The 26393-nt window shown below is 44.1% G+C and overlaps 14 non-coding genes across 14 annotated transcripts; all 14 read right to left on the bottom strand.

Moving 5' to 3' along the window:
* Positions 1 to 493: 493 nt before the first annotated feature.
* On the bottom strand, positions 494 to 575 carry trnas-uga (transfer RNA serine (anticodon UGA)). Its single transcript has one exon. It is a non-coding gene; the product is annotated as a tRNA-Ser (tRNA).
* A 575-nt stretch (positions 576 to 1150) lies between these two features.
* Positions 1151 to 1222, bottom strand: trnag-ucc (transfer RNA glycine (anticodon UCC)). Its single transcript has one exon. It is a non-coding gene; the product is annotated as a tRNA-Gly (tRNA).
* Positions 1223 to 2581: 1359 nt separating this feature from the next.
* Positions 2582 to 2663, bottom strand: trnas-aga (transfer RNA serine (anticodon AGA)). Its single transcript has one exon. It is a non-coding gene; the product is annotated as a tRNA-Ser (tRNA).
* A 575-nt stretch (positions 2664 to 3238) lies between these two features.
* Positions 3239 to 3310, bottom strand: trnag-ucc (transfer RNA glycine (anticodon UCC)). Its single transcript has one exon. It is a non-coding gene; the product is annotated as a tRNA-Gly (tRNA).
* A 1359-nt stretch (positions 3311 to 4669) lies between these two features.
* trnas-aga (transfer RNA serine (anticodon AGA)) lies at positions 4670 to 4751 on the bottom strand. The gene has a single exon. It is a non-coding gene; the product is annotated as a tRNA-Ser (tRNA).
* A 575-nt stretch (positions 4752 to 5326) lies between these two features.
* On the bottom strand, positions 5327 to 5398 carry trnag-ucc (transfer RNA glycine (anticodon UCC)). Its single transcript has one exon. It is a non-coding gene; the product is annotated as a tRNA-Gly (tRNA).
* A 1360-nt stretch (positions 5399 to 6758) lies between these two features.
* Positions 6759 to 6840, bottom strand: trnas-aga (transfer RNA serine (anticodon AGA)). The gene has a single exon. It is a non-coding gene; the product is annotated as a tRNA-Ser (tRNA).
* Positions 6841 to 7415: 575 nt separating this feature from the next.
* Positions 7416 to 7487, bottom strand: trnag-ucc (transfer RNA glycine (anticodon UCC)). Its single transcript has one exon. It is a non-coding gene; the product is annotated as a tRNA-Gly (tRNA).
* Positions 7488 to 8846: 1359 nt separating this feature from the next.
* trnas-aga (transfer RNA serine (anticodon AGA)) lies at positions 8847 to 8928 on the bottom strand. The gene has a single exon. It is a non-coding gene; the product is annotated as a tRNA-Ser (tRNA).
* A 575-nt stretch (positions 8929 to 9503) lies between these two features.
* Positions 9504 to 9575, bottom strand: trnag-ucc (transfer RNA glycine (anticodon UCC)). The gene has a single exon. It is a non-coding gene; the product is annotated as a tRNA-Gly (tRNA).
* Positions 9576 to 10935: 1360 nt separating this feature from the next.
* On the bottom strand, positions 10936 to 11017 carry trnas-aga (transfer RNA serine (anticodon AGA)). The gene has a single exon. It is a non-coding gene; the product is annotated as a tRNA-Ser (tRNA).
* A 575-nt stretch (positions 11018 to 11592) lies between these two features.
* On the bottom strand, positions 11593 to 11664 carry trnag-ucc (transfer RNA glycine (anticodon UCC)). Its single transcript has one exon. It is a non-coding gene; the product is annotated as a tRNA-Gly (tRNA).
* Positions 11665 to 13024: 1360 nt separating this feature from the next.
* On the bottom strand, positions 13025 to 13106 carry trnas-cga (transfer RNA serine (anticodon CGA)). Its single transcript has one exon. It is a non-coding gene; the product is annotated as a tRNA-Ser (tRNA).
* A 525-nt stretch (positions 13107 to 13631) lies between these two features.
* On the bottom strand, positions 13632 to 13703 carry trnag-ucc (transfer RNA glycine (anticodon UCC)). Its single transcript has one exon. It is a non-coding gene; the product is annotated as a tRNA-Gly (tRNA).
* Between the last annotated feature and the right edge of the window lie 12690 nt (positions 13704 to 26393).

Below are 26393 nucleotides of genomic sequence, written 5' to 3'. Positions count from 1 at the left end.
CACTCTTGCTTGCGCTTTTGCGTGTCTGTCAGCCAGCTGTGGAGAAGAGCAAAGTTTTTACATGCAAAGAGCTGTAGTGAAAAGCAGTGTTCGAAACAATGAAATGTTTCCACTCCTTGTGCTTTTCATGCAGTAATGTTTGAAGCTATTTCTGCTGTTGTCCCATTCCCGGTGAAATCCGCTGTGCCTCCAATCCCGATCCCAGTCCTCTTGCAAAGCAATCAGCATTTGTCAGACGCATGAGTCATTGGCGGTACTCAGACTGGATCCTGGATGACTACACGGGGGAACGTGTGGGGTGGCTAAGAGACCAATTGAAGGATGCCATGTTTACTGAATATGTGCCTAATTTTGTCAGGACATAGCTGGGTCCATTGCTTCTGCGTGCTCTATTTTCACAAGCAAAGGCCTGGCTCTTTCTCCTGGCACCTTCTCAGGTGATCTCCATGCCTTCTTCTCAAATCAACGTCAGGACTGCCGCAAAAAAGCTGACCGTTGTAAACAGGATTCGAACCTGTGCGGGGAGACCCCAATGGATTTCAAGTCCATCGCCTTGACCGCTCGGCCACAACAACCACATTGGGCTGTGGAACTACATACTTGAAATACATACGTCTTCCAAGTCCTACGCCACACATCTTTCAAGTAGGATGTGCACAACAACGGCCACGCTGGATTGTAAATGCGGTAGCTGCATGACTTTGGTGCGAAAGCTTGTGGTTTTGCAGTTCCGTGAGATTGGTGCAGCACAGCTGCGGTTGAAGCTAGCTGGCTGACATTAGCTTGCTTGTTTGCATGAACAGTAACACACACAGCTGATGATTTTGCCATCGCAAAGAGCTGATCAGTACATGGTTAGTAAAATGTTATCTTCATTCCAAACATTGAGCACAATATTTAAAGTGGGACTGGGTGTCTTTATGAAGAAGTAGCGTGTCCAATCACAGTTTCATGTAAGAAGGTAGAGGTATGAAGTGATGAGAACTCAAAGCCTGTGTGAACAGTGTCTTTCCACAGCAAACGGTAGCAGCGAGGCCAATGAAGAATGCACCTGGCCTGACATTGTAAGCATTTGCAGAAAGAGCGGAGAACATTTTTAGTGTAAAATAGTACGCAGCCCACATGCTTCATTAGCACTGCGAGTGGCAACTGCGATGGCCGGGAATCGAACCCGGGTCAACTGCTTGGAAGGCAGCTATGCTCGCCACTATACCACCATTGCTGTGAAAGGCTACAACATCACTGATTCATTGTCCGGCTTATACAGATTTTCAGGACAATTAACAAGGTGGGCATTGTGATTACTCGCTTGTCAGGTTCTAAACTGGTCAAAAGGTAGATCACTAAAAAGACTAGTGCTTTCATGCAACTGCACATTTAATCTCATCAGCAAAGCTTCTTTGCTACTCAAGTGTGGCCTCTCACGCATTTAAACTCTTGCGTGATTTTTAGCACCTTGAGAGTCGCAATGGTCACGCGAGTTCTTCAGGTCACAGCAGACAAGGTGAGAATAGGTGTGAATCTGTCTTGGGACGAATCTGGGACGAGGACGTCTTTGGCTCCTCTTTCAAGTTATTGGACTTTGGCAAAAAGGTTTTACGCTTCATTCAAAAATGAGAGCAAGTGTCTGTGTCCCGAATACAAAGTGGGAGCTGGTTCCACAGAGAGGGGCCTGAAAAGTGATGGCTCTGCCTTCCATTGCACTTTAAAATCCCCTCGGAAGCCAGCAGTCTGAGAGCAAAGCACTCTGTTGGGATGATATGGCACTGTGAGATCTTGTAGACAAAATTGGTGGTGATTATTCAAGACCTTGTGTGTGAGGGCAAGTATTTGGATTTTTATTTGGGATTTAATTGGGAGCCAATGAAGAGAGAAGTCCATATGGGGGAAATCTACTCTGTCCTTCCAGTCCCTGACTGTGCTCTGGATGCAGCGTTTTGGAAAACAGTGTAAAGGCTTTTCAGGAAGCTTTTAGGACACTGTGAAAATACTGAATTTGAATAGTGGAGGCTAGAAGTAGTGAATGTATCCTTCCTCTCTATCATTAGATGGAGAGAGTGTACAAAGGCCGGCATAGTGGGTCTGTGGCCACTCTTGCTTGTGCTTTTGCGTGTCTGTCAGCCAGCTGTGGAGAAGAGCAAAGTTTTTACATGCAAAGAGCTGTAGTGAAAAGCAGTGTTCCAAACAATGAAATGTGTCCACTCCTTGTGCTTTTCATGCAGTAATGTTTGAAGCTATTTCTGCTGTTGTCCCATTCCCGGTGAAATCCGCTGTGCCTCCAATCCCGATCCCAGTCCTCTTGCAAAGCAATCAGCATTTGTCAGACGCATGAGTCATTGGCGGTACTCAGACTGGATCCTGGACGACTACACGGGGCACGTGTGGGGTGGCTAAGAGAGCAATTGAAGGATGCCATGTTTACTGAATAGGTGCCTAATTTTGTCAGGACATAGCTGGGTCCATTGCTTCTGCGTGCTCTATTTTCACAAGCAAAGGCCTGGCTCTTTCTCCTGGCACCTTCTCAGGTGATCTCCATGCCTTCTTCTCAAATCAACGTCTGGACTGCCGCAAAACAGCTGACCGTTGTCGACAGGATTCGAACCTGTGCGGGGAGACCCCAATGGATTTCTAGTCCATCGCCTTGACCGCTCAGCCACAACAACCACATTGGACTGTGGAACTACATACTTGAAATACATACGTCTTCCAAGTCCTACACCACACATCTTTCAAGTAGGATGTGCACAACAACGGCCACGCTGGATTGTAAATGCGGTAGCTGTATGACTTTGGTGCGAAAGCTTGTGGTTTTGCAGTTCCGTGAGATTGGTGCAGCACAGCTGCGGTTGAAGCTAGCTGGCTGACATTAGCTTGCTTGTTTGCATGAACAGTAACACACACAGCTGATGATTTTGCCACCGCAAAGAGCTGATCAGTACATGGTTAGTAAAATGTTATCTTCATTCCAAACATTGAGCACAATATTTAAAGTGGGACTGGGTGTCTTTATGAAGAAGTAGCGTGTCCAATCACAGTTTCACGTAAGAAGGTATAGGTATGAAGTGATGAGAACTCAAAGCCTGTGTGAACAGTGTCTTTCCACAGCAAACGGTAGCAGCGAGGCCGATGAAGAATACACCTGGCCTGACATTGTAAGCATTTGCAGAAAGAGCGGAGAACGTTTTTAGTGTAAAATAGTACGCAGCCCACATGCTTGAACAGCACTGCGAGTGGCAACTGCGATGGCCGGGAATCGAACCCGGGTCAACTGCTTGGAAGGCAGCTATGCTCGCCACTATACCACCATCGCTATGAAAGACTGCAACATCACTGATTCATTGTCCGGCTTATACAGATTTTCAGGACAATTAACAAGGTGGGCATTGTGATTACTCGCTTGTCAGGTTCTAAACTGGTCAAAAGGTAGATCACTAAAAAGAATAGTGCTTTCATGCAACTGCACATTTAATCTCATCAGCAAAGCTTCTTTGCTACTCAAGTGTGGCCTCTCACGCATTTAAACTCTTGCGTGATTTTTAGCACCTTGAGAGTCGCAATGGTCACGCGAGTTCTTCAGGTCACAGCAGACAAGGTGAGAATAGGTGTGAATCTGTCTTGGGACGAATCTGGGACGAGGACGTCTTTGGCTCCTCTTTCAAGTTATTGGACTTTGGCAAAAAGATTTTACGCTTCATTCAAAAATGAGAGCAAGTGTCTGTGTCCCGAATACAAAGTGGGAGCTGGTTCCACAGAGAGGGGCCTGAAAAGTGATGGCTCTGCCTTCCATTGCACTTTAAAATCCCCTCGGAAGCCAGCAGTCTGAGAGCAAAGCACTCTGTTGGGATGATATGGCACTGTGAGATCTTGTAGACAAAATTGGTGGTGATTATTCAAGACCTTGTGTGTGAGGGCAAGTATTTGGATTTTTATTTGGGATTTAATTGGGAGCCAATGAAGAGAGAAGTCCATATGGGGGAAATCTACTCTGTCCTTCCAGTCCCTGACTGTGCTCTGGATGCAGCGTTTTGGAAAACAGTGTAAAGGCTTTTCAGGAAGCTTTTAGGACACTGTGAAAATACTGAATTTGAATAGTGGAGGCTAGAAGTAGTGAATGTATCCTTCCTCTCTATCATTAGATGGAGAGAGTGTACAAAGGCCGGTATAGTGGGTCTGTGGCCACTCTTGCTTGCGCTTTTGCGTGTCTGTCAGCCAGCTGTGGAGAAGAGCAAAGTTTTTACATGCAAAGAGCTGTAGTGAAAAGCAGTGTTCCAAACAATGAAATGTGTCCACTCCTTGTGCTTTTCATGCAGTAATGTTTGAAGCTATTTCTGCTGTTGTCCCATTCCCGGTGAAATCCGCTGTGCCTCCAATCCCGATCCCAGTCCTCTTGCAAAGCAATCAGCATTTGTCAGACGCATGAGTCATTGGCGGTACTCAGACTGGATCCTGGACGACTACACGGGGCACGTGTGGGGTGGCTAAGAGAGCAATTGAAGGATGCCATGTTTACTGAATAGGTGCCTAATTTTGTCAGGACATAGCTGGGTCCATTGCTTCTGCGTGCTCTATTTTCACAAGCAAAGGCCTGGCTCTTTCTCCTGGCACCTTCTCAGGTGATCTCCATGCCTTCTTCTCAAATCAACGTCTGGACTGCCGCAAAACAGCTGACCGTTGTCGACAGGATTCGAACCTGTGCGGGGAGACCCCAATGGATTTCTAGTCCATCGCCTTGACCGCTCGGCCACAACAACCACATTGGGCTGTGGAACTACATACTTGAAATACATACGTCTTCCAAGTCCTACGCCACACATCTTTCAAGTAGGATGTGCACAACAACGGCCACGCTGGATTGTAAATGCGGTAGCTGCATGACTTTGGTGCGAAAGCTTGTGGTTTTGCAGTTCCGTGAGATTGGTGCAGCACAGCTGCGGTTGAAGCTAGCTGGCTGACATTAGCTTGCTTGTTTGCATGAACAGTAACACACACAGCTGATGATTTTGCCACCGCAAAGAGCTGATCAGTACATGGTTAGTAAAATGTTATCTTCATTCCAAACATTGAGCACAATATTTAAAGTGGGACTGGGTGTCTTTATGAAGAAGTAGCGTGTCCAATCACAGTTTCACGTAAGAAGGTATAGGTATGAAGTGATGAGAACTCAAAGCCTGTGTGAACAGTGTCTTTCCACAGCAAACGGTAGCAGCGAGGCCGATGAAGAATACACCTGGCCTGACATTGTAAGCATTTGCAGAAAGAGCGGAGAACGTTTTTAGTGTAAAATAGTACGCAGCCCACATGCTTGAACAGCACTGCGAGTGGCAACTGCGATGGCCGGGAATCGAACCCGGGTCAACTGCTTGGAAGGCAGCTATGCTCGCCACTATACCACCATCGCTATGAAAGACTGCAACATCACTGATTCATTGTCCGGCTTATACAGATTTTCAGGACAATTAACAAGGTGGGCATTGTGATTACTCGCTTGTCAGGTTCTAAACTGGTCAAAAGGTAGATCACTAAAAAGAATAGTGCTTTCATGCAACTGCACATTTAATCTCATCAGCAAAGCTTCTTTGCTACTCAAGTGTGGCCTCTCACGCATTTAAACTCTTGCGTGATTTTTAGCACCTTGAGAGTCGCAATGGTCACGCGAGTTCTTCAGGTCACAGCAGACAAGGTGAGAATAGGTGTGAATCTGTCTTGGGACGAATCTGGGACGAGGACGTCTTTGGCTCCTCTTTCAAGTTATTGGACTTTGGCAAAAAGGTTTTACGCTTCATTCAAAAATGAGAGCAAGTGTCTGTGTCCCGAATACAAAGTGGGAGCTGGTTCCACAGAGAGGGGCCTGAAAAGTGATGGCTCTGCCTTCCATTGCACTTTAAAATCCCCTCGGAAGCCAGCAGTCTGAGAGCAAAGCACTCTGTTGGGATGATATGGCACTGTGAGATCTTGTAGACAAAATTGGTGGTGATTATTCAAGACCTTGTGTGTGAGGGCAAGTATTTGGATTTTTATTTGGGATTTAATTGGGAGCCAATGAAGAGAGAAGTCCATATGGGGGAAATCTACTCTGTCCTTCCAGTCCCTGACTGTGCTCTGGATGCAGCGTTTTGGAAAACAGTGTAAAGGCTTTTCAGGAAGCTTTTAGGACACTGTGAAAATACTGAATTTGAATAGTGGAGGCTAGAAGTAGTGAATGTATCCTTCCTCTCTATCATTAGATGGAGAGAGTGTACAAAGGCCGGTATAGTGGGTCTGTGGCCACTCTTGCTTGCGCTTTTGCGTGTCTGTCAGCCAGCTGTGGAGAAGAGCAAAGTTTTTACATGCAAAGAGCTGTAGTGAAAAGCAGTGTTCCAAACAATGAAATGTGTCCACTCCTTGTGCTTTTCATGCAGTAATGTTTGAAGCTATTTCTGCTGTTGTCCCATTCCCGGTGAAATCCGCTGTGCCTCCAATCCCGATCCCAGTCCTCTTGCAAAGCAATCAGCATTTGTCAGACGCATGAGTCATTGGCGGTACTCAGACTGGATCCTGGACGACTACACGGGGGCACGTGTGGGGTGGCTAAGAGACCAATTGAAGGATGCCATGTTTACTGAATATGTGCCTAACTTTGTCAGGACATAGCTGGGTCCATTGCTTCTGCGTGCTCTATTTTCACAAGCAAAGGCCTGGCTCTTTCTCCTGGCACCTTCTCAGGTGATCTCCATGCCTTCTTCTCAAATCAACGTCTGGACTGCCGCAAAACAGCTGACCGTTGTCGACAGGATTCGAACCTGTGCGGGGAGACCCCAATGGATTTCTAGTCCATCGCCTTGACCGCTCAGCCACAACAACCACATTGGGCTGTGGAACTACATACTTGAAATACATACGTCTTCCAAGTCCTACACCACACATCTTTCAAGTAGGATGTGCACAACAACGGCCACGCTGGATTGTAAATGCGGTAGCTGTATGACTTTGGTGCGAAAGCTTGTGGTTTTGCAGTTCCGTGAGATTGGTGCAGCACAGCTGCGGTTGAAGCTAGCTGGCTGACATTAGCTTGCTTGTTTGCATGAACAGTAACACACACAGCTGATGATTTTGCCACCGCAAAGAGCTGATCAGTACATGGTTAGTAAAATGTTATCTTCATTCCAAACATTGAGCACAATATTTAAAGTGGGACTGGGTGTCTTTATGAAGAAGTAGCGTGTCCAATCACAGTTTCACGTAAGAAGGTATAGGTATGAAGTGATGAGAACTCAAAGCCTGTGTGAACAGTGTCTTTCCACAGCAAACGGTAGCAGCGAGGCCGATGAAGAATACACCTGGCCTGACATTGTAAGCATTTGCAGAAAGAGCGGAGAACGTTTTTAGTGTAAAATAGTACGCAGCCCACATGCTTGAACAGCACTGCGAGTGGCAACTGCGATGGCCGGGAATCGAACCCGGGTCAACTGCTTGGAAGGCAGCTATGCTCGCCACTATACCACCATCGCTATGAAAGACTGCAACATCACTGATTCATTGTCCGGCTTATACAGATTTTCAGGACAATTAACAAGGTGGGCATTGTGATTACTCGCTTGTCAGGTTCTAAACTGGTCAAAAGGTAGATCACTAAAAAGAATAGTGCTTTCATGCAACTGCACATTTAATCTCATCAGCAAAGCTTCTTTGCTACTCAAGTGTGGCCTCTCACGCATTTAAACTCTTGCGTGATTTTTAGCACCTTGAGAGTCGCAATGGTCACGCGAGTTCTTCAGGTCACAGCAGACAAGGTGAGAATAGGTGTGAATCTGTCTTGGGACGAATCTGGGACGAGGACGTCTTTGGCTCCTCTTTCAAGTTATTGGACTTTGGCAAAAAGATTTTACGCTTCATTCAAAAATGAGAGCAAGTGTCTGTGTCCCGAATACAAAGTGGGAGCTGGTTCCACAGAGAGGGGCCTGAAAAGTGATGGCTCTGCCTTCCATTGCACTTTAAAATCCCCTCGGAAGCCAGCAGTCTGAGAGCAAAGCACTCTGTTGGGATGATATGGCACTGTGAGATCTTGTAGACAAAATTGGTGGTGATTATTCAAGACCTTGTGTGTGAGGGCAAGTATTTGGATTTTTATTTGGGATTTAATTGGGAGCCAATGAAGAGAGAAGTCCATATGGGGGAAATCTACTCTGTCCTTCCAGTCCCTGACTGTGCTCTGGATGCAGCGTTTTGGAAAACAGTGTAAAGGCTTTTCAGGAAGCTTTTAGGACACTGTGAAAATACTGAATTTGAATAGTGGAGGCTAGAAGTAGTGAATGTATCCTTCCTCTCTATCATTAGATGGAGAGAGTGTACAAAGGCCGGTATAGTGGGTCTGTGGCCACTCTTGCTTGCGCTTTTGCGTGTCTGTCAGCCAGCTGTGGAGAAGAGCAAAGTTTTTACATGCAAAGAGCTGTAGTGAAAAGCAGTGTTCCAAACAATGAAATGTGTCCACTCCTTGTGCTTTTCATGCAGTAATGTTTGAAGCTATTTCTGCTGTTGTCCCATTCCCGGTGAAATCCGCTGTGCCTCCAATCCCGATCCCAGTCCTCTTGCAAAGCAATCAGCATTTGTCAGACGCATGAGTCATTGGCGGTACTCAGACTGGATCCTGGACGACTACACGGGGCACGTGTGGGGTGGCTAAGAGAGCAATTGAAGGATGCCATGTTTACTGAATAGGTGCCTAATTTTGTCAGGACATAGCTGGGTCCATTGCTTCTGCGTGCTCTATTTTCACAAGCAAAGGCCTGGCTCTTTCTCCTGGCACCTTCTCAGGTGATCTCCATGCCTTCTTCTCAAATCAACGTCTGGACTGGCGCAAAACAGCTGACCGTTGTCGACAGGATTCGAACCTGTGCGGGGAGACCCCAATGGATTTCTAGTCCATCGCCTTGACCGCTCGGCCACAACAACCACATTGGGCTGTGGAACTACATACTTGAAATACATACGTCTTCCAAGTCCTACGCCACACATCTTTCAAGTAGGATGTGCACAACAACGGCCACGCTGGATTGTAAATGCGGTAGCTGCATGACTTTGGTGCGAAAGCTTGTGGTTTTGCAGTTCCGTGAGATTGGTGCAGCACAGCTGCGGTTGAAGCTAGCTGGCTGACATTAGCTTGCTTGTTTGCATGAACAGTAACACACACAGCTGATGATTTTGCCACCGCAAAGAGCTGATCAGTACATGGTTAGTAAAATGTTATCTTCATTCCAAACATTGAGCACAATATTTAAAGTGGGACTGGGTGTCTTTATGAAGAAGTAGCGTGTCCAATCACAGTTTCACGTAAGAAGGTATAGGTATGAAGTGATGAGAACTCAAAGCCTGTGTGAACAGTGTCTTTCCACAGCAAACGGTAGCAGCGAGGCCGATGAAGAATACACCTGGCCTGACATTGTAAGCATTTGCAGAAAGAGCGGAGAACGTTTTTAGTGTAAAATAGTACGCAGCCCACATGCTTGAACAGCACTGCGAGTGGCAACTGCGATGGCCGGGAATCGAACCCGGGTCAACTGCTTGGAAGGCAGCTATGCTCGCCACTATACCACCATCGCTATGAAAGACTGCAACATCACTGATTCATTGTCCGGCTTATACAGATTTTCAGGACAATTAACAAGGTGGGCATTGTGATTACTCGCTTGTCAGGTTCTAAACTGGTCAAAAGGTAGATCACTAAAAAGAATAGTGCTTTCATGCAACTGCACATTTAATCTCATCAGCAAAGCTTCTTTGCTACTCAAGTGTGGCCTCTCACGCATTTAAACTCTTGCGTGATTTTTAGCACCTTGAGAGTCGCAATGGTCACGCGAGTTCTTCAGGTCACAGCAGACAAGGTGAGAATAGGTGTGAATCTGTCTTGGGACGAATCTGGGACGAGGACGTCTTTGGCTCCTCTTTCAAGTTATTGGACTTTGGCAAAAAGGTTTTACGCTTCATTCAAAAATGAGAGCAAGTGTCTGTGTCCCGAATACAAAGTGGGAGCTGGTTCCACAGAGAGGGGCCTGAAAAGTGATGGCTCTGCCTTCCATTGCACTTTAAAATCCCCTCGGAAGCCAGCAGTCTGAGAGCAAAGCACTCTGTTGGGATGATATGGCACTGTGAGATCTTGTAGACAAAATTGGTGGTGATTATTCAAGACCTTGTGTGTGAGGGCAAGTATTTGGATTTTTATTTGGGATTTAATTGGGAGCCAATGAAGAGAGAAGTCCATATGGGGGAAATCTACTCTGTCCTTCCAGTCCCTGACTGTGCTCTGGATGCAGCGTTTTGGAAAACAGTGTAAAGGCTTTTCAGGAAGCTTTTAGGACACTGTGAAAATACTGAATTTGAATAGTGGAGGCTAGAAGTAGTGAATGTATCCTTCCTCTCTATCATTAGATGGAGAGAGTGTACAAAGGCCGGTATAGTGGGTCTGTGGCCACTCTTGCTTGCGCTTTTGCGTGTCTGTCAGCCAGCTGTGGAGAAGAGCAAAGTTTTTACATGCAAAGAGCTGTAGTGAAAAGCAGTGTTCCAAACAATGAAATGTGTCCACTCCTTGTGCTTTTCATGCAGTAATGTTTGAAGCTATTTCTGCTGTTGTCCCATTCCCGGTGAAATCCGCTGTGCCTCCAATCCCGATCCCAGTCCTCTTGCAAAGCAATCAGCATTTGTCAGACGCATGAGTCATTGGCGGTACTCAGACTGGATCCTGGACGACTACACGGGGGCACGTGTGGGGTGGCTAAGAGACCAATTGAAGGATGCCATGTTTACTGAATATGTGCCTAACTTTGTCAGGACATAGCTGGGTCCATTGCTTCTGCGTGCTCTATTTTCACAAGCAAAGGCCTGGCTCTTTCTCCTGGCACCTTCTCAGGTGATCTCCATGCCTTCTTCTCAAATCAACGTCTGGACTGCCGCAAAACAGCTGACCGTTGTCGACAGGATTCGAACCTGTGCGGGGAGTCCCCAATGGATTTCTAGTCCATCGCCTTGACCGCTCGGCCACAACAACCACATTGGGCTGTGGAACTACATACTTGAAATACATACGTCTTCCAAGTCCTACGCCACACATCTTTCAAGTAGGATGTGCACAACAACGGCCACGCTGGATTGTAAATGCGGTAGCTGCATGACTTTGGTGCGAAAGCTTGTGGTTTTGCAGTTCCGTGAGATTGGTGCAGCACAGCTGCGGTTGAAGCTAGCTGGCTGACATTAGCTTGCTTGTTTGCATGAACAGTAACACACACAGCTGATGATTTTGCCACCGCAAAGAGCTGATCAGTACATGGTTAGTAAAATGTTATCTTCATTCCAAACATTGAGCACAATATTTAAAGTGGGACTGGGTGTCTTTATGAAGAAGTAGCGTGTCCAATCACAGTTTCACGTAAGAAGGTATAGGTATGAAGTGATGAGAACTCAAAGCCTGTGTGAACAGTGTCTTTCCACAGCAAACGGTAGCAGCGAGGCCGATGAAGAATACACCTGGCCTGACATTGTAAGCATTTGCAGAAAGAGCGGAGAACATTTTTAGTGTAAAATAGTACGCAGCCCACATGCTTGAACAGCACTGCGAGTGGCAACTGCGATGGCCGGGAATCGAACCCGGGTCAACTGCTTGGAAGGCAGCTATGCTCGCCACTATACCACCATCGCTATGAAAGACTGCAACATCACTGATTCATTGTCCGGCTTATACAGATTTTCAGGACAATTAACAAGGTGGGCATTGTGATTACTCGCTTGTCAGGTTCTAAACTGGTCAAAAGGTAGATCACTAAAAAGACTAGTGCTTTCATGCAACTGCACATTTAATCTCATCAGCAAAGCTTCTTTGCTACTCAAGTGTGGCCTCTCACGCATTTAAACTCTTGCGTGATTTTTAGCACCTTGAGAGTCGCAATGGTCACGCGAGTTCTTCAGGTCACAGCAGACAAGGTGAGAATAGGTGTGAATCTGTCTTGGGACGAATCTGGGACGAGGACGTCTTTGGCTCCTCTTTCAAGTTATTGGACTTTGGCAAAAAGGTTTTACGCTTCATTCAAAAATGAGAGCAAGTGTCTGTGTCCCGAATACAAAGTGGGAGCTGGTTCCACAGAGAGGGGCCTGAAAAGTGATGGCTCTGCCTTCCATTGCACTTTAAAATCCCCTCGGAAGCCAGCAGTCTGAGAGCAAAGCACTCTGTTGGGATGATATGGCACTGTGAGATCTTGTAGACAAAATTGGTGGTGATTATTCAAGACCTTGTGTGTGAGGGCAAGTATTTGGATTTTTATTTGGGATTTAATTGGGAGCCAATGAAGAGAGAAGTCCATATGGGGGAAATCTACTCTGTCCTTCCAGTCCCTGACTGTGCTCTGGATGCAGCGTTTTGGAAAACAGTGTAAAGGCTTTTCAGGAAGCTTTTAGGACACTGTGAAAATACTGAATTTGAATAGTGGAGGCTAGAAGTAGTGAATGTATCCTTCCTCTCTATCATTAGATGGAGAGAGTGTACAAAGGCCGGCATAGTGGGTCTGTGGCCACTCTTGCTTGTGCTTTTGCGTGTCTGTCAGCCAGCTGTGGAGAAGAGCAAAGTTTTTACATGCAAAGAGCTGTAGTGAAAAGCAGTGTTCCAAACAATGAAATGTGTCCACTCCTTGTGCTTTTCATGCAGTAATGTTTGAAGCTATTTCTGCTGTTGTCCCATTCCCGGTGAAATCCGCTGTGCCTCCAATCCCGATCCCAGTCCTCTTGCAAAGCAATCAGCATTTGTCAGACGCATGAGTCATTGGCGGTACTCAGACTGGATCCTGGACGACTACACGGGGGAACGTGTGGGGTGGCTAAGAGACCAATTGAAGGATGCCATGTTTACTGAATAGGTGCCTAATTTTGTCAGGACATAGCTGGGTCCATTGCTTCTGCGTGCTCTATTTTCACAAGCAAAGGCCTGGCTGTTTCTCCTGGCACCTTCTCAGGTGATCTCCATGCCTTCTTCTCAAATCAACGACTGGACTGCCACAAAACAGCTGACCGTTGTCGACAGGATTCGAACCTGTGTGGGGAGTCCCGAATGGATTTCGAGTCCATCGCCTTGACCTCTCGGCCACAACAACCACATTGGGCTGTGGAACTACATACTTGAAAGACATACGTCTTCCAAGTCCTACGCCACACATCTTTCACATGACTTTGGTGCGAAAGCTTGTGGTTTTGCAGTTCCGTGAGATTGGTGCAGCACAGCTGCAGTTGAAGCTAACTGGCTGACATTAGCTTGCTTGTTTGCATGAACAGTAACACACACAGCTGATGATTTTGCCACCGCAAAGAGCTGATCAGTACATGGTTAGTAAAATGTTATCTTCTTTCCAAACATTGAGCACAATATTTAAAGTGGGACTGGGTGTATTTATGAAGAAGTAGCTTGTCCAATCCCAGTTTCATGTAAGAAGGTATAGGTATGAAGTGATGAGAACTCAAAGCCTGTGTGAACAGTGTCTTTCCACAGCAAACGGTAGCAGCGAGGCCGATGAAGAATGCACCTGGCCTGACATTGTAAGCATTTGCAGAAAGAGCGGAGAACATTTTTAGTGTAAAATAGTACGCAGCCCACATGCTTGAACAGCACCGCGAGTGGCAACTGCGATGGCCGGGAATCGAACCCGGGTCAACTGCTTGGAATGCAGCTATGTTTGCCGCTATACCACCATCGCTGTGAAATACTGCAACATCACTGATTCATTGTCTGGCTTATACAGATTTTCAGGACAATTAACAAGGTGGGCATTGTGATTACACACTTGTGAGGTTTTAAAAGAAGTTGAATTTAGATAATAAAAATAACAAAAACACTTTTTACAGTAGCTTCACTCGTGCTGTCCTTTTCTAATGTTGATCTGCCGGTGTTCCTTCAGGTAATCTGGATCTTTAAAAGTCTTATCACATATATCACAATCAATCCTCCTATTTATTTACGAAAGTGAATAGGAAAACTGTATGTTTGTATGTATGTGTTTCCAGCATGTTGCAGATCTGAAAGAATATAACCTCCGTCACCACTATGTGAGTCTTCATGCCGACAAATATGACAACTTTCAAGGACAGTGAAGTAGAGAGAAGGTGAATTAACCGTTGGTGGGTCTGAAGAAACAGCCGTCTGTATTTACTCACAGCCTAGACATCAGTGACAATGCAGTGAAAGCTAGCTACCTCATCGCTAATGAAATTGCACTAGCATCAAAACCATTTATTGAGGGTGAATTTTTAAAAACGTATAATGAAGGCATCGGAGATAGTGTACCCTGAAAAGCGCCAGGCCTTTGTAAATATCAGCCTGACAAGAAACACAGTTGCCAACAGGATTTCTGATCTTTCAGAGGATTTGGACAGCCAGTTGAAGCAAAAAGTAAAGTTATTTATTGCGTTTTCAGTTGCAATTGATGAAGGCATGGACATTACAGATGTTCCGCAACTGGCAATTTTCATCCGCGGAGTTGATGACACATTGACCGTTACAGAGGAGTTCGTGGAGTTGGTGCCGATTACAGATACAACGACCGCAGCTGCTATTTTCACCACACTCGTCGGCGCACTGGACAGGGTTGGAGTGGAGTAGTCCCACGGTGTCAGCCTGGCTACAGCTGGTGTGCCCTCAATGATTGGGAAAAAAGCAGGCGCCGTAACCAAGTTCAGAGATAAAGCGCAATCTGCAAATGGAGTATTTGATTTTTGGGCTTTTCACTGTATTTTGCACGAGGAAGCTTTGTGTTGCAAGTCATTAAAAATGGATAATGTCATGAAGGTGGTCATCCAAATTGTTAATCCCATCTGTTCCAGAAGCCTCAATCACCGTCAGTTTGTCAGCCTTCTCAGAGAAAAAGACCACATCTATGGCCTGCAATACCACACTGAGGTAAAATGGATGAGCTGAGGTGCTATGCTGAGGCATTTCTTTGATTTACAAGAAAAAAATTGAACAATTCATGGAAGAAAAGGGCAAACCAGTGTTAGAATTTCATTCCGCAGAATGGATGCAGAACTTGCATTTATGGTGGATGTTACAGAGCACCTGAATAACTTGAACAAACAGCTTCAAGGATGCAATAAAGTTGTCGCGCAGTATTATGACAGCATACGTTCTTTCAAGTTGAAGCTGTCATTGTGGGAGACGCAGCTCACTGGTGGTGATCATAGCTGGACTGGCCATCGGGCATACTGGGCATTTGCCCGGTGGGCCGATGAGTTTTTTTTCTTTTTTTTTTCTCGTAACGGTATAAACACTGAAAGGTGGTGGATTGGCCAGATGCTGGGAGATGTGTAAAAATAACTCAATTGTTGTTTGGTGGTGGCTATTGCGGAGCTTCCACAGATTCAGTAATGTTAGCAAGTGGTGGAGGCCAGCAGGTGGATGATGGAAAGGTGAGGCAGGAAGAGCAGAGACTTGAGGTGGCCGTCGGTCCGAGTGTCAGGTGAACTGAACTTCAAGTGAGAACTTATGACCTGCAGTCTGTCTGGGTCAGATATAAACCAAGTTTAGGTGGAGTTTATTTTCGTTATGCTGACTTTTTACAGTCAGTTACAATAACTCTGCGTACTAGCTAGCATGACGGAGTTTATATACTGCTGGGCGGGTGCTATGATGTTACTGATGTTTAACTTTATTTTATTTATAAGGTAAGTTATTAGAGTTTCCAACCATCCCGTAAAAAACCGAATCGTCTCGTATTCAGAGAAAATATTCCGCGTTTCGTATTGACCTAAGGAGCACAGTTTGTCCCGGACTTCAGCTAGAATGGAAAAAGACACAAAGCTGGAGTTTTTCTGCGTCTTTACGCTGTCAGCTGTCTCTTCTTCTCTCATCCTCTCCCCCTCCCTCTCCTTTTGCTACCACAATCATGAAACTGATCAATGATCAGATGATTGGCTTTTCTGATGCAAGTCCTGTCTCTCTTGCTTGTTTATTGTCCACTTTGCACCAGAACAAGGAACCCAGAGGAGGTCGCGCTAAACAACAGCAGCACGTTTAAACTTGATCAGCTGTTGTTAGAATTTATGTAATATTAATTTCTACTATCGGCTGATGTTTTCTGGAGCCACAGCTGTAAAGCTGCTGGTCATGATATCGGTTTGGATATGTGGTGAGAGGGAAACATGAAGATGAAACCAGGAGATGTCCTTACTGAATCATCAGAGCTGAACAGGTGATGGAGAAACAGGTTTACCTTTTAGGTGACATGAATGAGTTGAAGGGAAGTTATGAACTGTTTCTGAGAGACAAATAACACCAGGATCCTTTTTCTATGTAGCTGACAGCTGGTAACTGTGCAGGGGCGGGTCTAGCAAAATTTTGCCAGGGGGCCAGGTAGGGCATTAACAGGGAAAGTGGGGCACAAGGACTACTTTTCTTTTATTATTCTCAATTAAAATGTCTAGCTTTTACCAAAAATTATTTGAATCTTACAACAAACGTTTTCATCTGATGTAAAATGTATAGAAATCCATTATTGTACATAGTAATATTTTTTCAGGGTCCCATTATACTGTATAATTAAGTTTTATTCTTTCTCACCTGTCTTTCTGTCTCCTTTCACTTTTTAAAGGTTGCCATGTTAAAAAAATATTTTGTCCTGCCATGCTGTTTATTGATGTGGTAAATGAATAATTTATGAAAATATATCTAAATCTGTCATTTATTATTTTTAATATTCAGTAATGATCATGTCTCACCTTTAGTCTTCTCTGTCTTGATTTCAGGTTTCCACCATATGTTGTAGATAGTTCAGGAGGTTAACTCGACCGAGCAGTCTTTGGGTTTCGGCTAAGTACTGTTTAGAATACCAGAATAGAGAGGATGCTGTAGGTTTAAGTTTATTAGATTGATACATATATACCAACAAGACAGTGTACATCACTGTCACAACAGTGTTTGTTTTCATTCAAAGGCTTTATGGTTTTTCCTATAAAAAAAACCATAGGAATATTCCTATTCCTATAATACCTGGTGGGCTGGTCGCTAGTCAAAATGCCCGGGCCGTTTTTTTGTCCCAGTCCAGCCCTGGTGGTGATGCAGCTCACTTCCCCTGTTTGAAAAATGTGTGCATGACCCAAAGTGTGGTAGACATGAAGCAGTTCAAAGATAAAATAACGGGACTGTTACTGGAGTTTGAGCAATGATTTCAGATTTTTGGTGAACTGGAGAAAGACTTCAAGTTTTTTGCTCGCGTTCACCGTGAATCCCTCTGATCTGCCCATCAGGATCCAACTTGAAATAATAGTGTTACTTTTATATTGTTGGATTGTCATTTATGCTTAGAAATATATACTCATATATCCTTAGAGGTATACACTGTAAAAAAATTTGTAATATAAAAGTATTTTACTGTGTATTTTACAGTTTTGTACTGTTCTTCTAAAATATCATTAAATTTACATCAATAGACTGTGATTTTACATTTCAAATGTAAATTAACGTAAAATCACTGTATTGTAATAAAACATAATTTTCTTGTTTTTTTAAATGTATTTGTCTGTACATATGCATATTTAGATTGTTAAAATACATTCACAAATGTTTGTCCGTTATTTGAAAGATTGAACTGTTTAATTCAAATGTAATGCTATGGAAAAATATATAAAATGATTCTTATAATTTTTTTTTACATCAAATAATTATTATTATTATTGCCATTTAGGGCGATCGTGGCTCAAGAGTTGGCAGTTCGCCTTGTAATCAGAAGGTTCGAGCCCCGTTGTCGAACTGACAACGTTAGGCAAGACACTTCACCTACCACCTACTGGTGATGGCCAGAGGGGAATTATAAAGTGGAATTGTAAAGCACTTTGAGGGTCTCAAAAAGCACTATATGAATGCAATCCATTATTATTTAAACCAACTGTTAACTGTATATTTCTGTACATTTCAGTATTATTATTCATATTGCCGCATTCATGGACCTTGTTTATAGGTAATTTCATTGTTTAATCACATTAAAATGTTCCTAATTTAATGTTTAAAAGCATTTGAAAAAGGCAAAATCCCATGTAAAATTAGGGCAACAAACTGTATTGTCATTACTGAAAATAACTGTAATTTCATGTGAAAGTTATTTACTGTTATTTTATGGTATTATTTTGGCTCCCCAGCTGCCGGAATGTTACCGTTTTTTTAGGATTTTTTTTTTTACGGTGTATAATCGATTGCATATTGATAGGATGTGTAGGAGCCATTCTTGGGTTAATACCTTATGTGGTCGCTAGAGGTCACCTTTTTCTGTTTTGATCATGTAAAGGTATTTAAGGTAGACGCACGTACTCGGCGTCAGGTGTGTCATTAATTGTAAGAAGGCAAACAGTTTGTGACCGTTGCGCTGTTATGTTAAGTTGATATGGGAATAAAGACCAAAAAGGACAAGATAAGTACTGCTGGAGTTATTGGACTTTTTACTTAATTCATACATACCAGTGACATCGCGTCACCCCGGTTAACGACCACCTCAGTGGCTTCAAGCATAGGCTTAGCCTCTACAGGATGTCTGATCCTTAGCAGTTAGCAAAGACTCTGTGTGCCTCCCAGAGCACTCTGGCATGCACACACATCCTAAGGTCATGAGAGAGGTTGTACCTTCTCTTACTGATTTATGGTATAGGAGGACACCTACTCTGTATCTGTTTAAGTATAAGACATCATATGTTAATGAACCTACGCATATTCATGTAATCTCAATAAAGAGCAGTGTGGTACTGTGTGGTTGTGTGTTCATTGTCCTCAAAATTTTAAAATAACTTGAATTAATAGCTATGTTGTGCTTTTGGACACACTGTCCTCGGGCTCCAACTTTATGTTTATATGTTTTATGTTGATGTGCTACTGTTTCTAATTGATTATATTTATATATTTAACCTATTCTTGACTCTGTGTTTTTTGCACTTGTTTGGGGATTTCATTATTTTTATCTACATTTCTGTCTGAGAAATGACACCCTGATATAGTTCTGTGATCTGTGAAACAGTTTTGCAAATCACTGAGGCACTGTGTGTTTGTGTGTTCTTTGTCCTCAGAGTTTTCAAATAACTTCCGGTGTTTTATGAATAATAGCTATGTTATGCTTGTACTATTTTGAACATACTGTCCTGAGGCTCTAGCTTTATTTTTTATGTTGATCGCATTAAAACAAAAAAACAATGCTTGTACCAACATTATGGACTCAATTGCTCCTCTAAAATGTAGATGGCAAAAATTTAAAACTCAGCTTTGGCTAAATAAGGCCACTCGTGGCGTCAGACAGGAATGCAGGAAAGCAGAACGAAGAAAGATAAGCTCCACGGTCCTTTTGAACCACCTACATGTTCATTCTTTTTCTCCGAATTTAAAGCAGTCTCATTATCCCATCTTACTGATATAATAATGCACATGAAACCAACTATGTGCCCCTTGGGTGTGTTACCTACGCCATTTCTCAGAGATGTGCTGAAGACAGTCGGCCCCAACATCCTCGCTATTGTAAATGGCAGTGTTTCAAATGGAACTGTCCCTCATTCATTTAAACAAGCTGTTGTCCAGCCACTTCTAAAAAATCCTGGTTTGGACCCGTCAGTATTTGGCAATTCTAGACGAATCTCTAAGCTGCCATTTTTGTCTAAGGTTTTCGAGAAAGTTGTCCTCCACCAATTATATTCATTCTTAGACACACATAATATTCTGGATAAATATCAGTCTGTTTCAGAGCCTTCCACAGCACAGAGTCCGCTCTACTGAAGGTGTTCAATGATGTGCTTTTAGCTGCTGACTCTGGAAAAAGTACAGTTTTAATTCTTCGAGACCTGAGTGCAGTATTTGACACTGTCAACAACACAATCTTATTAAACTGTCTAAAGACGTGTCGGCATTCAAGGCTCTGCTTTAAAATGGTTTGCCTCTTATTTGGAGAGCAGATCATACTCTGTGATGCTGGGTAACAAATACTCTTTCCCATCTATACTCAGTTGTGGAATACCTCAGGGCTCTATTCTGTGCCCCGTCTTATTCTCCCTATACATGCTCCTATTAGGCTCCATGCCTTCGTATCATCACGTCTTGACTACTGTAACTCTCTTTATTCAGGCATCTGTCACTCAGGCCTGTCCCGCCTGCAACCTGTTCAAAATGCAGCCGCAAGGCTCCTAACGGGTACCAGAAAGAGAGAGTATTACTCCAATATTCGCATCTTTACATTGGCAGCCAGTTAAATATAGAATTGATTTTAAGGTTTTATTATTTGTTTTTAACTCTCTCTATGGTTTGGCTCCAGGTTACATTTCAGATCTCCTTAGCTTGCACCTACCCACTTGAACTCTGCGCTCCTCCAGTCAGATGCTTGTATTAGTTTCACGCTCCCAGTTCAAATCTAGAGCTACTCCCACATTCTTTGCAGTAGTTCAGCTTGTGTCAAGTGCATCTTTTAAGGGGATTACAGTGTTGTGGTTTATTTTATATCAAATTTACATTAGCAGATTTAACAAACTTTTAGGTGATTTTTATCCAGTTTGACTTCAATATTCTGTACATTAAGTTTTTATGTCCCCTTGGCTTTTAAAATGAAAGATAATTTAGATGTTTTAAAATCACTGTAACAGTATTTCCTCTATGCTGCTCAAGGCTAACAGGTGTTTTTACCTGGTGGCAGAAGATTTTGTGCCTCCAAGTTTAAAAAATGTATAATTCAGATTCCATTTCCCAATGCTGCAGTTGAAACATTCATGTAAATGAGTGATACATATGAAAAAAAGTGGGATCAGAAACAAAAATTAGAACGGGCTGTTAAGGGCCGACTTCTTGTGTCAAACATTAAAAAATAAAAATAACACAGTAACTCCAGTTGTAGTCTGTTTGTGGTGTGGATCTGCTGGTGTTCTTCAAATCAAATTAAATCAAATCAAATCAAATCACTTTTATTGTCACATCACATGTGCAGGTACATTGGTACAGCACATGTGAGTGAAATTCTTGTGTGCGAGCTTCACAAGCAACAGAGTTGTGCAAAATACAATAATGTAAACAAGCAAAATACAAGAATGGCTACATCTGAAATAATAGTATATGCATTTCTGGATGTGTATACTAAATATTTTTCTACGTGTGTGTGTGTGTGTACACATATTTTACAAATTAAATAGAGTAAACAATGAATAGAATATATAAAATAAATAAAATAAAATATACAGAGTTGAGACATGTGCAAAACAGTGGCATTACTGTACAGTATGGAGTGCATAATGTTAAAGTTCCAGTAGTGAAGCTGAGGTGTCTATGACGTGTTCAGCAGTCTGATGGCCTGATGGAAGAAGCTGTCTCTCAGTCTGCTGGTACGGGACCGGATGCTGCAGAACCTCCTTCCTGATGGAAGCAGTCTGAACAGTTTATGGCTGGGGTGACTGGAGTCCTTGATGATCCTCCCCGCTTTCCTCAGGCACCGCTTCCTGTAGATGTCTTGGAGGGAGGGAAGCTCACCTCCAATTATCCGTTCAGAGCACCGCACTACTCGCTGGAGAGCTTTGCAGTTGTAGGCGGTGCTGTTGCCATACCAGGTGGTGATGCATCCAGTGAGGATGCTCTCAATGGCACAGTGATAGAAGGTCCTGGGGATGCGGGGGCTCATGCCGAATCTTTTCAGTCTCCTGAGAAAGAAGAGGCGCTGCTGCGCCTTCTTCACTGTTTTGTTTGTGTGTACTGACCACGTAAGATCCTCAGCCAGATGTACACCAAGGAACCGGAAGCTGCTCACTCTCTCCACAGCAGCGCCGTTGATGGTGATGGGGGTGTGTACTTCTCTGCACCTCCGGAAGTCCACTATCAACTCCTTTGTCTTTGCGACGTTGAGGGTGAGATGGTTGTCTTGACACCAGTGGGTCAGGGCGCTGACCTCCTCCCTGTAAGCCGTCTCATCACTGTTGGTGATAAGACCCACCACTGTAGTGTCGTCCGCAAACTTCACAATGATGTTGGAGTTGTTAGTGGCTGTGCAGTCGTAGGTGTAGAGTGAGTACAGGAGAGGGCTCAGTATACACCCCTGTGGAGCACCAGTGTTCAGTGTGACGGGGGATGAGGTGATGCTGCCCAGTCTGACCACCTGGCGTCTGTCAGACAGGAAGCTAAGGATCCAGCTGCAGAGGGAGCTGCTCAGTCCTAGATCCTGCAGTTTCCTGTCCAGCTTCGAGGGAACGATGGTATTGAATGCTGAGCTGTAATCTACAAACAGCATTCTCACATACGTGTCTCTCTTCTCCAGGTGTGACAGGGCAGTGTGTAGTGTCAGGGCTATGGCATCATCAGTGGACCTGTTGTGGCGGTATGCGAACTGTAGAGGGTCCAGTGAGTCGGGTAGTGCAGAGCAGATGAAGTCCCTGACCAGCTTCTTGAAGCATTTGCTTACGATGGGGGTCAGGGCTACAGGTCGCCAGTCGTTCAATGAGGAGATGGTGGAGGATTTGGGTACAGGGACGATGGTGGCCATTTTGAAGCAGGCTGGGACTACAGACAGAGAGAGGGAAAGGTTGAAGATGTGCGTGAACACTCCAGCCAGCTGAGCCGCGCATGACCTGAGGACGCGGCCGGGAATCCCGTCCGGACCAGTAGCTTTGCGTGCGTTCACCTTCCTGAAGCACTTCCGCACATCCTCCTCAGACACAGTGTGCGCACTGACGTCATCCGCGGTGTGCACACTGTCCGGTCTCATGGTGTTCGCTGTGTCGAATCTAGCGTAGAATACGTTTAGATCCTCACACAGAGAGGCCGTGGTCTGCGGTGTGCTGGTTTTCCCTCTAAAGTCTGTGATCGTGTTTAGTCCCTGCCACATACTCCGAGGGTTGTCAAACTGTTGTTCCACCCTGTCCCTGTACTCACGTTTGGCTGCTTTGATCGTCTTCCGGAGTTGGTAATGTGCGTGTTTGTAGTCCGATGTGTTCGCGGAGGCAAAGGCGGTGCTCCGTGCCGCCAGTGCCGCGCGAACATCTCCGTTAATCCAGGGTTTTTGATTTGGGAAGGATTTAACTGTTCTGGATGGGACGACATCTTCCACGCATTTCCTGATAAATCCGCAGACTGAGTCTGTGTATTCATCAATGTCCCTAGCAGCCACGTGAAACATTTCCCAGTCCGCGTGATCAAAACAGTCCTGCAACGCAGACTCCGATTGGTCCGTCCAACAGTGCACCGCCCTCCGGGTTGGAGCTTCCTGTTTCAGCTTCTGCCTGTAGGCGGGCAGGAGCAGGATGGAGCGGTGATCTGATTGGCCGAATGGGGCGCGGGGGAGGGCTTTGTACACATCCCGGAAAGAAGTGTAGCAGTGGTCGAGTAGCCGATCTCCACGAGTGTTAAAGTGGATGTGTTGGTGGAGTTTGGGTGAGACTTTCTTCAGGTTTCCCTTATTAAAGTCTCCGGCTGTGATAAACGCCGCCTCTGGGTGTGCGGTTTCCTCGCTGCTGATCGTGCTGTACAGTTCCCTGAGTGCTCGGTCAGTGTCGGCTTGTGGGGGAATGTAAACAGCCGTAATAATCACTGCTGTAAATTCCCTCGGTAGCCAGAATGGCCGGCACTTAATCATCAGGTACTCTAGGTCCGGTGAGCAGAAGGATTTGACCGGGTGCACGTTCGCATAATCACACCAGCTGTTGTTGATCATGAAACACACACCACCGCCTCTGCTTTTCCCAGTAAGATCCTGTGACCTGTCCGCGCGATGCATGGAGAACCCCGGTAGTTGTATTGCGGAGTCCGGTACCTTGTTCGATAGCCAGGTTTCTGTGAGGCAGATCACGCAGCAGTCCCGCATCTCTCGCTGGAATGAGATCCGTGCCCGAAGCTCGCACAGCTTGTTCTCCAGAGACTGCACATTAGCCAGTAATAAACTGGGTAAGTAATAAACTTCTTTAAGTGAAACTGGATCTTTAAAAGTCTTCTCACACAGGTCCAATTTATAAGGCCTCTCCTCAGTGTGGGTAAACGTGGGGTTTTAAGTGGGAGTCTGTTGCAAACTGTTTGTCACACTGATCTCAGCAGTACACATCATACCCGGTGTGAACATGTAGCTTTCATCTCAGTAGCCAGCGGAAAGTTTGTCCAGGGAAGTCACAGCTGTATGGTTTAACTCCATAGGGTATAACTTGATGACTCCGCATGTTGCAGATGCGAGCCAAAGCTCTGCCACACTGATCACAGCTGTAGGTTGAACTGTGCCCTGGAGGAGTTTGGGTCTTTTTAAGGTTCCAGACTCAGTAAAAGACTTTCCACACAAGTCACAGCTGAATGGTCTCAGTTCACTGTGGACGAGTTGGTGTCTTTTTAAATGTTTAATCTTCTGTGTTTGTCGGCCTCCTGAGAGCGCTGACTTCTCGGTCCGTGTTTGTCTTGCAGTGACAGAGATACAGACAGAGGCAGTGAGTGAAATGCAGTCGTGGAACAAACTGAACCTTCAAACTCCCTCCATTAGTTAAAACGAAGCAGTCACTGAACACCTATTACCACCACCTACTGGCAAAAATAGAACATGACATCCAACCTGTTGCAAGAAAAAAAAAATCCCAAAATTAAATATGTATTTTTGCATAAACTATTTTTTTTTAACTTAACAACCACTAGCATATACAAAACTCTTGCCCATTACTGGAGCTTATGTACAAATATTAATCGTAGCATTGTATCACATTCAGAACAGTAGTAAGTGTGTGTCAGGCTTATAGATTTCATATTTTCTATTTTAGTTTGACATGTAGTATGGTAATATCTGCTAGTACAGATTATAAAGAATTACAGTAGTAAAGCTTAGAAAAGCCAAATACTTTTACAAATACATTTTTCAGTGTCACTCTGAAACAGGATGGGACAACACTACAAATGGAAGACAGCCATCTTAGAAACCTTTCATTAAAAGGGTTTGTGACATTAGTTGTTGTTCTGCTCTGTGAGTTTGATGAGTTTGTCTCTCACCTTCTATACCCTCTGCTCAGAGTGACGCTAAAGCTTGTTGTGGACCTTGAAAGCAGGTCAAGAACTATTGCCACCAGCTGAAGTCCAAGACAGTGGAGTCTGTTGAACCAAAGATAGAGACTATTGAAATTCAGATTTCAAAGTTTGGAGAGAATGACCTGGTTCTAGCCTACTATGTTAGGAAGAGCATCTGGAAAGAGTAGCTGGGAAGTTGCCTGAAAGAAAGATAGGTGGAATGGGGAAATCATACACATGTGCTCTGTTTCAGTTTTGTGGTTTTGTGGTCAGTTTAAAGACTGAAGAAAAAACAGAAGCAAAGCATGTTGGAGCCTGAAGGTGGCGCTAAAAATCCAAAAAAGGGACATCAGAGCAACTCCTAACAAATTAGCCTTCTCCAAATGAAATGTATTCAATAAATTAAACCAGAAAACAGAAGAAGAAATTACAGAATATTTGGTGTTTCCAAGAGGTACTAATACACAGAATGGCAAACCACATGACTGAGTGCCTGTATTAACACAGGTTGCAGGAACTTTACCTGCAGCTTCCTGTTGACCAGCTTCCTCAATGTGCTTAAATGTTTCTGCTTTAATTTAATGAGTCAATTATATGAGTCATACACTGAATTGATACTATGTTTTTGGGTAATTGGCTCTATTGCAATTATTTTGTAAAACAAAACAAAACAAAAAACCGTACCTTAAAATAAAAATAAAAATGCAGAGTCCTAACTTCTATATTAAAACACACACACACACACACACACACACACACACACACACACACACACACACACACACACACACACACACACACAAACATGGACCGAAAACACATATCAGAACTGATAAGAACAAAGCAGAACAGACAATGCCAAAGGAGAGTACATAAACTGCTTCATGTTCAAGGGAACTACTGAGAGATTGAGGAATATGTTTGCATGTGAGTGGAGGGTTCAGAACAGATGAATCTAGAGGCAGGTGGGAGTTGCAGCTTTCTAAAATGACAGCAGAGTGCATGATGGGAACATAAAAAGCAGACTGACTGAAAAAAGAAAGACAGAAATCCAATCACAGGTCTGTTTGCTTTGACATTACAACATCCAAACAGAGTGTTTCACTCGCTGTCTCTGCAGAAATCACACAGTGACTTTTACTTTGTCGTCTCTCCTCTGTGTCTGATCATTTGGTAAGAAAACATTCATACAGGTTACAAATTTTGTGCCTGGTAACGAAAAAAGGCTTTAGTTAATGGTGTTTTTTTCTTGTTTTTTCTTTTTTAAGTACTTTACAAAATGAGGCAAATTCCTGTTTTTGTTTCTTATTTGTGTAATTATTTCTTTCTTCATGTTTTTCCAGGTGATGGGTTTTATGACAGACATCACGTTACTGAGTCTCCTCATTATTCCAAGTGAGCCATCTAGTTTCAGTCATTTACTGTCTGA

Source organism: Copadichromis virginalis, linkage group LG9 (genome assembly GCF_057382275.1).
Source record: "Copadichromis virginalis isolate Kocher_CV1m ecotype Utaka linkage group LG9, C_Virginalis_male_GT1.1, whole genome shotgun sequence".
Classification (NCBI taxonomy): Eukaryota; Metazoa; Chordata; class Actinopteri; order Cichliformes; family Cichlidae; genus Copadichromis; species Copadichromis virginalis.
This window is presented reverse-complemented; position numbering and strand designations above follow the sequence as displayed.